Raw genomic sequence first — 13,572 nt, forward strand, 5'->3', positions numbered from 1 at the left:
GATACGCATTTTGATAATGCGCATAAGAAATCCGAAATGAAACAGGCATGCAAATATACTCTCAGATTTAACAGAAATTGAATGCCCTAAAGCAGGGGTCGGCAACCTTTTTGTCATGAAGTGCCATTAAGTTTCTGAGGTAATCAATGTGCAACAAGATGATTTAGTGTCACTACGTTTAATGAAGACAACTGTGTATTTGTTTTACTCAAACAAATTTTTTTTTAGCAAGTAACTCTTACTGCATGCACTGCAACAGACTTTCATAAAAAAAAAAAAAAAATTACATTTAGACCCTGATCCCTGTGGTCGAAACACACAGAGTACCACCCCAAAGTCCCTAGTTCCTGGGGAAAGTTCCTGCGGTTGAAACGTGGCTAATTTTATGTTCTAGCCATGGGACTCTTTTTACAGGCATGGATGTCTTTTCTGGGACTCTTTCAGGATACTGGACAAGGCGGCTTTGCAGTTTTGGGAACACTCTGGTTTCTTGTATATAATATGCTATCCAAAAGACATTCTTTTTTGTAAAAATCGCAATAATACACCAATCACCCAATTCATGGAATTGCTGATACTTTCTATTTAGGTTTTAACCAGACTTTAGCTTTTTTCCTGAATAAGAATATTATGATCGCCTGCTGCCATTTCCTTACAGTGTAGTCCTTGTACTCTGGTCTGTCAGCACTCACCTGCTGTCTCTGCAGTCTCTTATTTCTCAGCTGGCTCCATGATGGGATGAAGAGGATGCTGCATCTGACAGAGAGACACAGAGAGGATTCAGACGAGAATATGTGAGATGAAGAGAGTCAGAAATGAAGGACACGGAGTGTCCCCTTATCAGCTGAGACAGCAACACTTGGAGCTAATATTTCATAGTACTGCAGCACCTCTGGTTATTCTAGCTAACCTGACGGCATTAATATTTGCCAACAATAGGGTGTAATGAGGCAAAGTTAATGCATCCATTTGAAATTGTCTGTAACACTGATTTCAAATGAACATAACCTCTCCCTCATGAAAACACACAAATTTATGCCACAGCCTCTTGATAGGAAGAATCATTACTGGGTACTGGCAGAGGTTTGATGGGATAAACCGGGTTATGCTAGGTAACTGTCAAACTCACTTTCTATGTTTTACACATGCCTGGAAACATATGAACATTCTCTGATGGACTCGTTGTTGTATTCACAAAAAAGGTACAGTATTACTATGATTTCTGGACATGCACTGATAAAAATGAAAATAAAAATACTATAGAAAAAACAAATGTAATTTCTACATGAAAAAGTTTGTCAAGGCAATAATTAAAAAAACTATTCTCTCGAACTAAGAACAAGGAACTTTGCTGCCGTACCATGGGTGCAGCGGTGCAGTGATATTACGGCTGACTTGATATTGAAAATAGGCTAACTTCCGTCGACATAACCAACGTGACAACCTTTTTACATAGAGAGCGTGCTGGGCACTATTTTCAGGCGCTGTGCGTAATATTATTGCGCCGCTGCACCCATGGTATGGCAGCAAAGTTCCTTGATTATTACGCAGCAATGAGAGAATAGTTACTAGCCATATCAGTCTAGAATATCGCAACTTTTCATTTTCCGTCGGTCTTAGTACACGATGTAACTATACACATCATTACATGTAAATAGGAAAATGTTGGTGTTATTTTGTCACTTATTGAGCAGTAGGGCTAGCTGGAGCCGTTTACCTCCAGTCTTTGTGCTAAGCTAGGCTAGCTGGAGCCGTTTATCTCCAGTCTTTGTGCTAAGCTAGGCTAGCTGGAGCCGTTTACCTCCAGTCTTTGTGCTAAGCTAGGCTAGCTGGAGCCGTTTATCTCCAGTCTTTGTGCTAAGCTAGGCTAGCAGTGTCAGACAGAGTTATGGCACGCATGGAGATGAGAATGTTAAGTTAAGTAGAGTTTACTTAATGTGAAATTTACTTCAAAAAAATGGGTGCAAAAACTTGCTAAATAAAAAAATTAAGCAAATTTTACTTGTTTTTTTCAGTACCTGTTTTTACCTGTAACATGGTAACAAAATAAGTTCTCAGGCATGTTCCCGGCAATGCCATGTTTTTTTCTCATGGTAAAACTATAGAATTAAACTAGTACTGAGTGCTTCAATGTTCCATGTGTTTCTTTGTCATTGTTAAGGCCTGGTCACACCACGGACGATAACTATAAAGAAAATGATAAAGATACAGATCTAAAAATCGTTCTCAATATTCAACAATAGCAGAGTTCACACTGACCACAGCTATAACAATAAACGGCACAGAGATACGATGTAGTTGGAATCACTTTCAGAACGATTTTTTTGCAGCTGATGAATGATAGAAACATTGAAAGCCAATCAGAATTTGTCCTGCTGAAACAAGCTAGCTAGAGCATTTAAAGTGGCAGACAATTATGCGCATAGAATAAACAGAACGATATTGTCCGCTGGTGTAATGGGCCTAATAATGGGCCTTTGAAATACCATGGTATTTGAATATGATAATCCTTCACTATCATAGTACATAAATATACCATAGTAATCACCATCTGACCCCCGCTGCACCACAGTACCTGCATAGTACATTTTGCAGCTAGGGAAGTGGGTGTCAAAATAGTGGCCCGAAATTGCTTGGCCTGTTTTTATTGCGGGGAAAAGTTTACTCACTCTTTTTCTCTCTTGCGGTGAAATACGCACACACACACTCATTTACTCCGCTATGTAAATGGGGACATTCCACAGACTTTTTTGTTTTTTTTTATTATCTACATCTAGTTATAAATACCCTAACCCACATCCTTGCCTTAAAAGAAAACATGAAGCATTTTTACAATTTAAACAAAACTTTATTTACTTTACTTTTATAATGGTTCTACAAATAAAGACATACTCAACTCTGTCCCCAAAACGTGCACACTATTAAGAAAACAATGCTTGCAGGACATACAAAGCCCCAGCAGTGATGCTTAGACACACACGCTGCAAGATGAGCACCACAAACTTCGAGCACCACTGCTTGCAAACACTCTCAGACACAGGAGAGCATAGGGCTCCACCATTAATCATATTTTAATTGTGATCATTTCTACTCCTCTCAATTAATTAAAAATACTTAAAAAAAAAAATTAAATTAAAGGGTTAGTTCACTCAAAAATGAAATTCTGTCATTAATTCCTCACCCTCATATCGTTTCAAACCTGTAAGACCTTCGTTCATCTTTGGAACACAAATGAAGATGTTCTCTGACAAACATGTATGTTGAAATTTAGCAATTTTCATTGTGAAATTTTGCTCAAATGAAAGTGTCAAATGAAACCGCCTGTGCGATTTGCTGCTAATAAATCTGTGAGCGAACCATCTCTGTGACGAACTGTAATAAATTCAAACATCCAAATCTTGTGTTCGTGATTATGGTTGGTGAATAAATTCGGTCCATGCAAACTCTGTGCTACATTATAAATTACAATTTTTACATAATTTGGAATTAATATTAGGAACTTAACTTTTTCATGTTTTTGCTTTTGAGAGAAGCTTCTTATGATTTTACAAGTTGGCTAAAAGAAAAAAAGATGACGACTATCGCTCTTTGTTAAGCCGTCTGTGTGAATTTGCATTTGTGGAGCGATCTGAATCTGTGGTTTGTCTCATTTGCAACTGGATTGCCTCTCATAAAATACCTAATGTGAAGCCAAATTGCAAAGCAAAATATATAAAATTAAAAATATATATTATTTATTTTATTCAAATGAAATTGTGATTATCAGTTTAATCATTATTGTGCAGCTCTAGGAGAGAATATTCATTCTTTATTGTACACACACCAGCCACTCTGTCCTTATCACAGAGCAAACAGAGAGAGGCACAGTTAGAGGAACAAACCTTGCAGACCTCCAACCCGGAGGTATTCCTCTTTTCCTCATCTTCCTTGATCTACCTCCTGCTCTCACACTGGAATCTCAGGAATTCACATTCCGCATAGAACTACATCCTCCTTCTCACAACCCTTCTAATACACACACACACACACACACACACACACACACACACACACACACACACACACACACACACACACACACACACACACACACACACACACACACACACACACACACACACACACACACACACACACACACACACACACACACACACACACACACACACACACACACACACACACACACACACACACACACACACACACAGACTAAAAAGAGACACTTCAGGAAACATAAATTACTAAAGCTGATCGGAACATGATAGAAAAGGAAGTCATGTGTAAATATCAAGAAACGGCTAAAGACGCATCTTTTTCATCAACACTTGACCCATTAATAATAACACGTGCTATTCTAGTCTTTACATCTATATTTTATATTTATTATTGAAAAATTGATAAAAAGAGAAGAACTTGATATGTGTACTACTGTGCTAGAACAACTGGGACTGGTCACAGCACTTACATATTGTTGCCCTATTGTTACCTTGATTGCTTCTATTGTTCTCCTCATTTTTAAGTCAATTTGAAAGCGTCTGCTAAATGATTAAATGTCAATATCAACAATGATATCAACACTGATATTGGCCACTCAGACCAAACAAAGAGCCACTCAAAACTAAGGGCCACATAATTCATTGAATAAGAAAGGGACAATGTCTAAGACGCTGATTAAGCTCTTGAAATGAATAGGCCTGGTTTATCAGACAGGGTTTAGATTAAACCAGGATTAGGCCTTAGTTCAATTAGGGCATTTAAAGGATTAATTCACCCAAAAATAATTTACTTACCCTCAAGCCTTCCTAGGTGTATATGAATTTCTTCTTTCAGACGAATACAATTTGAGTTACATTAAAAAAAATGTCCAGGTTAATCCAAGCTTTATAATGGCAGTGAATGGGTGCCCAAAATTTGAAGCCCAAAAAAAGTGCATCCATCCATCATAAAAGTAATCCATATGGCTCTGGGGGGTTAATAAAAGCCTTCTGAAGCTAATCGATGGGTTTGTGTAAGAAAAATATCCTTATTTAACATGTTATAAAGTAAAATATCTTGCTTCGATCAGACCGCCTTCTGTATTCAACTAACGAAAAAAGCGTAACTGTAGGGCTGGGCGATATGGCCAAAAAAATCATATCTCTGTATTTTTTTGTTTGAATGGTGATACAGGGTATATATCCCGGTATTTTCTACGTTTTTTTTATTTGGATAAAATTATTATTAAAATAAATTGTTATTAAAATAAATACAGAGTTTTTTATTTTATTTCACACCCAGCCCTTCGTAACTGCCCTTCGATGGCATTGGACGCTAGCAAGCGTATTTCTTCGTAAGTTGAATATGAAAGGGGGGCTGGCGTAAACTAGATATTTTGGTTTATAATGTGTTAAATATGGATATTTTTCTTATACAAACCCATCGATTGCCTTTATTAATGCTTATTAACTATGTTTATAATGGATGGATGCACTTTTTTGGGCTTCACATTTGTTGGGCTTCCATTCACTGCCATTATAAAGCTTGGATTAGCCAGGACATGTTTTAATATAACTCCGATTGTATTCGTCTGAAAGAAGTAAGTCATATACACCTCGGATGGCTTGAGGGTGAGTAAATCATGGAGCAATTTTCATTTTTGGGTGAACAATCCCCTTAAAGGGTTAGTTCACCCAAAAATGAAAATTCTGTCATTAATTACTTACCCTCATGTCGTTCGACACCTCCGTTCATCTTCAGAACACAAATGAAGATATTTTAGTTGAAATCTGATGGCTCTGAAAGGCCTCCATTGGCACAATGGCACGGTTCACTCTCAAGACCCTTAAAACACTCTCAAGACCCTTCTCACTACAGTGGTTCTACAATAACTTTATGGAGTGACGAGAATAGTTTTTGTGCGCAAAAAACCCCTAAATAATGACTTATATAGTGATGACGATTTCAAAACAAGGCATCATGAACCTTCTAAGCGTTATGAATCAGTGAGTCGAATCATGATTCGGATCGCGTGTCAAACCGCCAAACTGCTGAAATTTGTCGATTCAAACTGCTGATTCGACTCACTGATTCATAACGCTTCAAAGCTTCATGATGCCGTGTTTTGAAATCGTCATCACTATATAAGTCGTTATTTAGGGTTTTTTTGCGCACAAAAACTAGGAGGTCTTACGGGTGTCGAACGAGGGTAAGTAATTAATGACAGAATTTTCATTTTTGGGTGAACTAACCCTTTAAGTAGCTTTTATAGACATGCTTTAGAAAAAAAAAACATTACTAGTGTGCATCTTGAGACAATGGCACTGACATGTTTTAGTCAGTCCATGTTACTTTCAGTTGAAGGAAAAATATGTAAGATAAATATGTAAGAAACCACTAGAACAATGTCCTGGTTAAAATTGCTAATTTCTCTGGATGTAAACATTCTTGGAAACAACGGCTAAAGACGCATCTTTTTCATCAACACTTGACCCATTAATAATAACACGTGCTATTCTAGTCTTTACATCTATATTTTATATTTATTATTGAAAAATTGATAAAAAGAGAAGAACTTGATATGTGTACTACTGTGCTAGAACAACTGGGACTGGTCACAGCACTTACATATTGTTGCCCTATTGTTACCTTGATTGCTTCTATTGTTCTCCTCATTTTTAAGTCAATTTGAAAGCGTCTGCTAAATGATTAAATGTCAATATCAACAATGATATCAACACTGATATTGGCCACTCAGACCAAACAAAGAGCCACTCAAAACTAAGGGCCACATAATTCATTGAATAAGAAAGGGACAATGTCTAAGACGCTGATTAAGCTCTTGAAATGAATAGGCCTGGTTTATCAGACAGGGTTTAGATTAAACCAGGATTAGGCCTTAGTTCAATTAGGGCATTTAAAGGATTAATTCACCCAAAAATAATTTACTTACCCTCAAGCCTTCCTAGGTGTATATGAATTTCTTCTTTCAGACGAATACAATTTGAGTTACATTAAAAAAAATGTCCAGGTTAATCCAAGCTTTATAATGGCAGTGAATGGGTGCCCAAAATTTGAAGCCCCAAAAAAGTGCATCCATCCATCATAAAAGTAATCCATATGGCTCTGGGGGGTTAATAAAAGCCTTCTGAAGCTAATCGATGGGTTTGTGTAAGAAAAATATCCTTATTTAACATGTTATAAAGTAAAATATCTTGCTTCGATCAGACCGCCTTCTGTATTCAACTAACGAAAAAAGCGTAACAACAATATATATATATATATATAATGTTAGTACACAAGTCATATATATATATATATATATATATATATATATATATATATATGACTTGTGTACTAACATTATATATATATATATATTGTTGTTATAATATAATATATATATTGTTGACTTGTGTACTAACATTATCCCAAATGTTTCCAAGAATGTTTACATCCAGAGAAATTAGCAATTTTAACCAGGACACCGACCATCGCCTATCAATGACATCATACCCGTGTTAGCCTCGATTTTATTTTGTGGAAACCATGGAAACAGCAAAGACGCTTTAATATATTATGTGTTTCATTAGACAAGGGAACAACTGTTTGGATACATCCATTGTTTTAAATAAGCGACCTCCAGCAGCAAAAAATTACATATTGTGGCTTTAAAACAGCTCAAACATGTATTTTAGTCTGAGACTAGGCTTAAGCCTTGTCTGTGAAAACGGGGGATAGACTATAAGGGAAAATTGATTCTCGATTGATATAAGACATCAAGCACTGAATACCAAATAGAGCACAGTAATTTTTTTTAAAGACAACGTTAATCCATTTGCAAAAAAGGCACATTTTATGAAGTATGAAGGGGCACAAGCTAAGAAGCATGAAGGAGGATATACCTCATCTGGATGACTTAATATATATGTTGGATTTGTAACAAAGGTTGCATCATTCAGCTTAAGTGACGTAAAAAATGGGAACGCACTTAGCTCATAATAATTATGATCAACATGTTTTCCAGTGGCATCGTTATAATTTACAGGAACTAAAGATGATCTCAGAGTTGGCCTATTGCGTAATTATAAATGTAACGCCTCTCCAAAGAGTGTGAAAAGAACCACAAACAGTAGTAACTTTTTTATGTAGTAAATTTGTGATTATGACCTTAAATGTGTTTTGACAAAACAGCTAACATTGGTGTGGCCAAAAGGATCTGTAGAATATCTAACCACAACCTCATAACAAACAAAGAGAGCGCTGTAGCTGCCTTACATTTCCCACGTCAGTAACAGCTCAGTACAATACCAGCAGCTAAATATCCACACCCTTTTATAAATATCATATCTTCCTCCAATGTGTGTTCACACAAGCGTGTGTGCTGGCTGTAATGCTTAATAACCCATTGGAGAAGATTAGGGTCCATTTCAAGACTTTCAGACTTAAATTTCATATCTATTTCTTTCAAAAGCTATACTGTATGGCTTTAGAAGGCTTGGGATATAGTGTACAAATAATATTGACCTCTTTTATGAGATACTTTTGGAGCTTGACAAACATAATCTTCAATTTACCCTTTGTGTTCCACAGAAGAAAAAGTCTTTTGAGTTTGGAACAACAGTGACAAACACAATCTTTTGTGCCTGAACAGTCAGGCAAATATGAAAAAAACCCTAAATAACGACTTACATAGTGATGACGATTTCAAAACACGGCATCATGAAGCTTCGAAGCGTTATGAATCAATGAGCCGAATCATGATTCGGATCGTGTGTCAAACCGCCAAACTGCTGAAATTTGGCGATTCAAACCGCTGAATCGACTCACTGATTCATAACGCTTCGAAGCTTCATGATGCCTTGTTTTGAAATCGTCATCACTATGTAAGTCGTTATTTAGGGTTTTTTTGCGCACAAAAACTATTCTCGTCGCTTCATAAAGTTATTGTAGAGCCACTGTAGTGAGATGGACTTTGTAACGACGTCTTTAGTGCCTTTTAAGGGTCTTGAGAGTGTAAAGTGCCATTGTGCCAATGGAGGCCTTTCAGAGCCATCAGATTTCAACTAAAATATCTTCATTTGTGTTCTGAAGATGAACGGAGGTCTTACGGGTGTCGAACGACATGAGGGTGAGTAATTAATGACAGAATTTTCATTTTTGGGTGAACTAACCCTTTAAGTTTAGGCTTTTAGGGAGGAACGAAAGCGCACCGCTGTGAAGGAAAGAAATGCAATAAAATCACATCTGTAGCGTTGCTGTCGTTACAATGTCTCTCCGCAAAGACATTGCAAATGTATTATCCTTTTCAGACAACTGCACAAAGAAAGTTGTCTGATGAGTTTTGCGTCATCTGATCTGCCTTTTTAGAGACCACCAATTAAACTATATAAAGCTATTATCGGCCGATAACGAATAGAATAGGACCCTTGGGTGCAAGATTTTTGATTTCATGGTGACTTTAAATGAAAGTAAATGAAGATAACATTTTATTTTTGGGTGTACTATTCCTTTAACCTCTAAATTTAGAGTCCATTGTGCAGCTGCCCTTTCAATGCTGTGCCACGGTGGCACAATTTCAATAAACACACACAAACACACAAGCACATACTAAAAAAGTGTTAATCAGTTACCTACTGAGGCCTGACTGAACAAAGGTCCCATTTTAGCTGTGGGTGGAGCACACAAGCGTCTCTCTCTCTCTCTCTCTCTCTCTCTCTCTGTACGGCTAACTGTATGTGCATGTTTAATAAATCTGTGATATTATGCAAGAGCTGACAGATGGAAGGCATAGACTTTACAAACTACACATGCGAGAGAGACAGAAAGATAGTGTGAATGAGAAAGCAGCTGTCACACTGCTTCTGATGACTGCAGTGCGGTTTCTCACTTAGTTTAAGGCTCTCGAGAAATAGAAATCTGTTTGTACGATTACGTGTCACGTCTTTTTTATTGGGTTTTATATGACGCCTCAAATGTTACATTGGACATCAAAAGGATCAGTTTCATGGGCCGGTTATGCATTTTTATAACTGTTCAATATTGGCTATCCAAAGCCCGAACCTATAGTTTACATCAGCTGTCACGCAGGTGTCGTGCAGTAGGTGCCGGCATGCACCTTCAAATGGGTTTGGCAACCACCATTAAAAAGAAAAGAAGAAGGTCAAATGTGCGCACTTTTATAACGAATCACTCGAAAGTGATTTATTTACTGTTTTATCTGCCGTCAGACTATCCATCTTCGTTGCTATGGGATGTCTCTAGCTGCTTTAGACAGACTGGCATTCTGACACCAAAAGCTTCATACTGTCTAACCTAAAATCTACTTTTTCCCCCCCATTTTTGTTGCAAATGATTATTGTGTACAATGACAATACTGTTACTCAGGAAATGCAAAGATATGTATGTTCTTTTATTTTTGACTATTACTTTAATAACCTTTAGTGTATATACATATTTACATTGCACAGTTTATTTGGTATTTCTGAAGGTGATTTTAGATTGTTGGTATTATTGCGGTTATGTTTTATATTTTGATATTGTGACTGTGAGTGAGTGTGTTATATATGAGTGTGTGAGGGTGTATATATGTATGCATGTATAATAAAGGCTTATAGGGGTGTAACGGTACACATATTCGTACCGAACAGTTTCGGTACAGGACTTTCGGTTCAGTGCACGCATGTACCAAACGGTTTCCGAATGCAATCTTTAACAGTTAACAGTCGGCTTGTTTTAAGCGCGGAACACACTTCAATCCGAGTTCCCACATGAACATATTAAGTATTCAGTCATTAAAATTTAATTTTATCATGAAATTCAAACGATAAATGCCGTTTAGACGCTCTTTAATGTGGCTTGACAGATCACTGATCACAGTTATAGCGGTTGAACTCGATCATCTGTGAATGCGATCGATCATCTCGTCCTAAAGAATAAACATGAATGAACATCTGAAGGTATGTTGAGGATACATTACAACTTACTGTCACGTATCATATGTGGTGTAATCGCTCAATCAGTGTTTCAATGGCGGAAAGACCTCAATATAACTGCTTGTAAACAATGTCATGTAGCATCACATTTACCTCAGGCAGTCATTCAGTGTCCATGGAATTTTATTCACTAGAGAAATCAACTCTTTCACTAAATATATGCACTATATTAGCCTATTCATTATATTCTACTTGATCTGTTAGTGATGTACGTCTTGATTATTTCAGGTATGTTTAAATAAACCTGTCATGAAAATGACAGACACTGTGTATAAATGATTATATTTCAACAACGAATTGGAGAAAAAAAACTATTTTATAATTAGATTTAGAAGTTATTGCAAAAACTGCCTTATGCGAAGTTTACATGTTTGCATACTATGTTATTTGAGTGTTGATTATTATACCTAAAAATAAATAGCACTGTTTAATAAAACTAAATAAAAAGCAATTTTGTAAACTGTACCGAACTGTGACTTCAAAACAGAAGTACGTAACGAACCGTCAGTTTTGTGTACCGTTACACCCCTATAGGCCTATAAGGATATTCCACTATACTCTATACTGATAGCTGCCCCTTTTTTTACATTTGAGCCCCTGAGAAACTCTCTGTACATCCCTGTATACACTGGATTGATTTTAATATCTTTAATGTACTTGAAGTGTGCACTAAAGCACTAGGAAAATGCAAGTATCGAATTGGAATTTGATATCGGCAGATACTCAATATTCAATGGGGGCACAAATTTGATTGGGACATCCTTAACATCATGTAATTTAAAAATGGCTTTAAATAGCTAGCAAAGTATGTGTGTGCGCTTATGTGAAATTTTGGCAGACTTTCAAATTTCTCACTCTCAAGTTACAAAGATCAGCCTCTTGATCCTCCAAACACACGCAAAATAGGCACTTTACAAAAGCACCTTAACACACATTCTTGTAATCCCTTCCCAAAGCATTTCAGACTAAATATGAACATATATTCATGTGTATTCATAAAGTCAACAATTGTAACGAATCAAATTTATGAATCAATACCATTTGCTCTAACACACTTTTCCTCCTTCAGTTTCGCCCTCTTTTCCATCTATTTCTCTTGGTATGTTTCACTCCCTTCCTTTCCTGTTCCTCGAAACTGAATTCTTTAGCGTGTCCTGACTCGAATGCAAGGAATTGTAGGATTCCAAGTGCGGGCACGCTTAGCGCTCTGTTCACTGTAGCAGCTCTCTCAAGTGCACAGGTGTGCATACAGGTGTTTGAGTAGGCATATGCATGGAAATCAGGTCTGTAGATGAGAATGCAACTCAGCTATTATGTAAGTGCATGAAAGGGAAGAGACAACTGTGCAAATGTGATGCCACATGCGAATTAGAGAAAGTGTGGTGTGAAGGCTTGCGTGACTCACTTATAACTATCAAATCATGCATCCCAGTTCATTTTTTTTCACAGGAAATGAGCACAGATGTCTTGCACTGACTGTCCTGACACTAACTGATCAAATTATGGGCACAAACACTGGAGCAGAGACGATGTAAAAAGAAAGCGTAACCATGGGTTCTTTTTTTCTCATTAACCACTTTCTGACACTGGTATCACTTGAGTAGAAAACCGGTTTAGACACTTCCAAAAACATTAAAAAAATCATGCCCTTTTGTTCAAATGAAGTTCATCCACAAATGGCTATATAACTGTAATACAATAAAAGGTAGCACTGTAGAATTCAGATGAAAGCAGAGCACTAGACTAGACCGGAATAAGTTTGCAATGGATTGTGAACACCTCCCCTCCTGACACACACTTCTAATAATGCTTTATGACTATCGAGGGCATCTTAATGCAACCCAACTGTAATTACTGTTGTGATGATACTGGAATTTCTAACTGGAAAGATATCGGTATTTGAAACCACCGGGAAACTGCCATATATACTGCCATATAATTGTAATAGCTTATTACAACTGTGAGGCTTTATTTGAAACTAATTTTACAACAAATTTTTTTTTCAAACAAGTAAACAGTCAGTGATAAAATAAGAACTGAAGTTATTAAGTCAAGAGTGAGTGATTTTCTCTTTGTCTTTTGCTCTTTGATTAACATGACAGACAGTTGCAGGTTTATTAGGCTGCTGTCACTTTAAGAGCTTCAGCACGAATCTACTACACAACATGCGTTTTTTTCCTCAACCATTTACGTTCCAAAACTGACCATGTTCACAGGAATACTCGCCATGACGGGCATTTTGATATCATTTTATATTTGACTGTTTAAGTGCAATAAGCCACAAACAAGAACTAAATTTGGTTATTGTCAGCCGGTTGAGAGGCAACTATGTGCCACTTAAATAGATCAGTGGTGAACACGCTTTTTGTGTGAGTGTGAAACCTGTGGGGAATGAGTAAAATTATGTGCAAATTCATGACCCAACACCCTACACTATTCAATCAAGCACTAGGCATGCAGACGCTTCAACAAACATTTGTGAAAGAATGGGTCGGTCTCAGGAGCTCAGTGAACTCAAGCGTGGTACTGTGATGGGTTGCCACCTGTGCAATAAGTCCATTCATGAAATTTCCTCACTACTAAATATTCAACGGTCAAC

At 37.0% G+C, this 13,572-nt stretch overlaps 1 protein-coding gene across 1 annotated transcript in view; it reads right to left on the reverse strand.

Annotated features, from left to right (window-relative positions):
- The window catches only part of pik3cb (phosphatidylinositol-4,5-bisphosphate 3-kinase, catalytic subunit beta), a 91,513-nt gene that overhangs the window by 68,575 nt on the left and 9,366 nt on the right, over positions 1–13,572 (reverse strand). The window contains exon 2 of the mRNA XM_079823112.1: positions 693–756. The gene's annotated coding sequence lies outside the window, so the exon portion shown is untranslated. The remainder of the gene's footprint in view (positions 1–692; positions 757–13,572) is intronic.

This window comes from Gobio gobio (assembly GCF_949357685.1).
Source record: "Gobio gobio genome assembly, chromosome: 8".
Lineage (NCBI taxonomy): Eukaryota > Metazoa > Chordata > Actinopteri > Cypriniformes > Gobionidae > Gobio > Gobio gobio.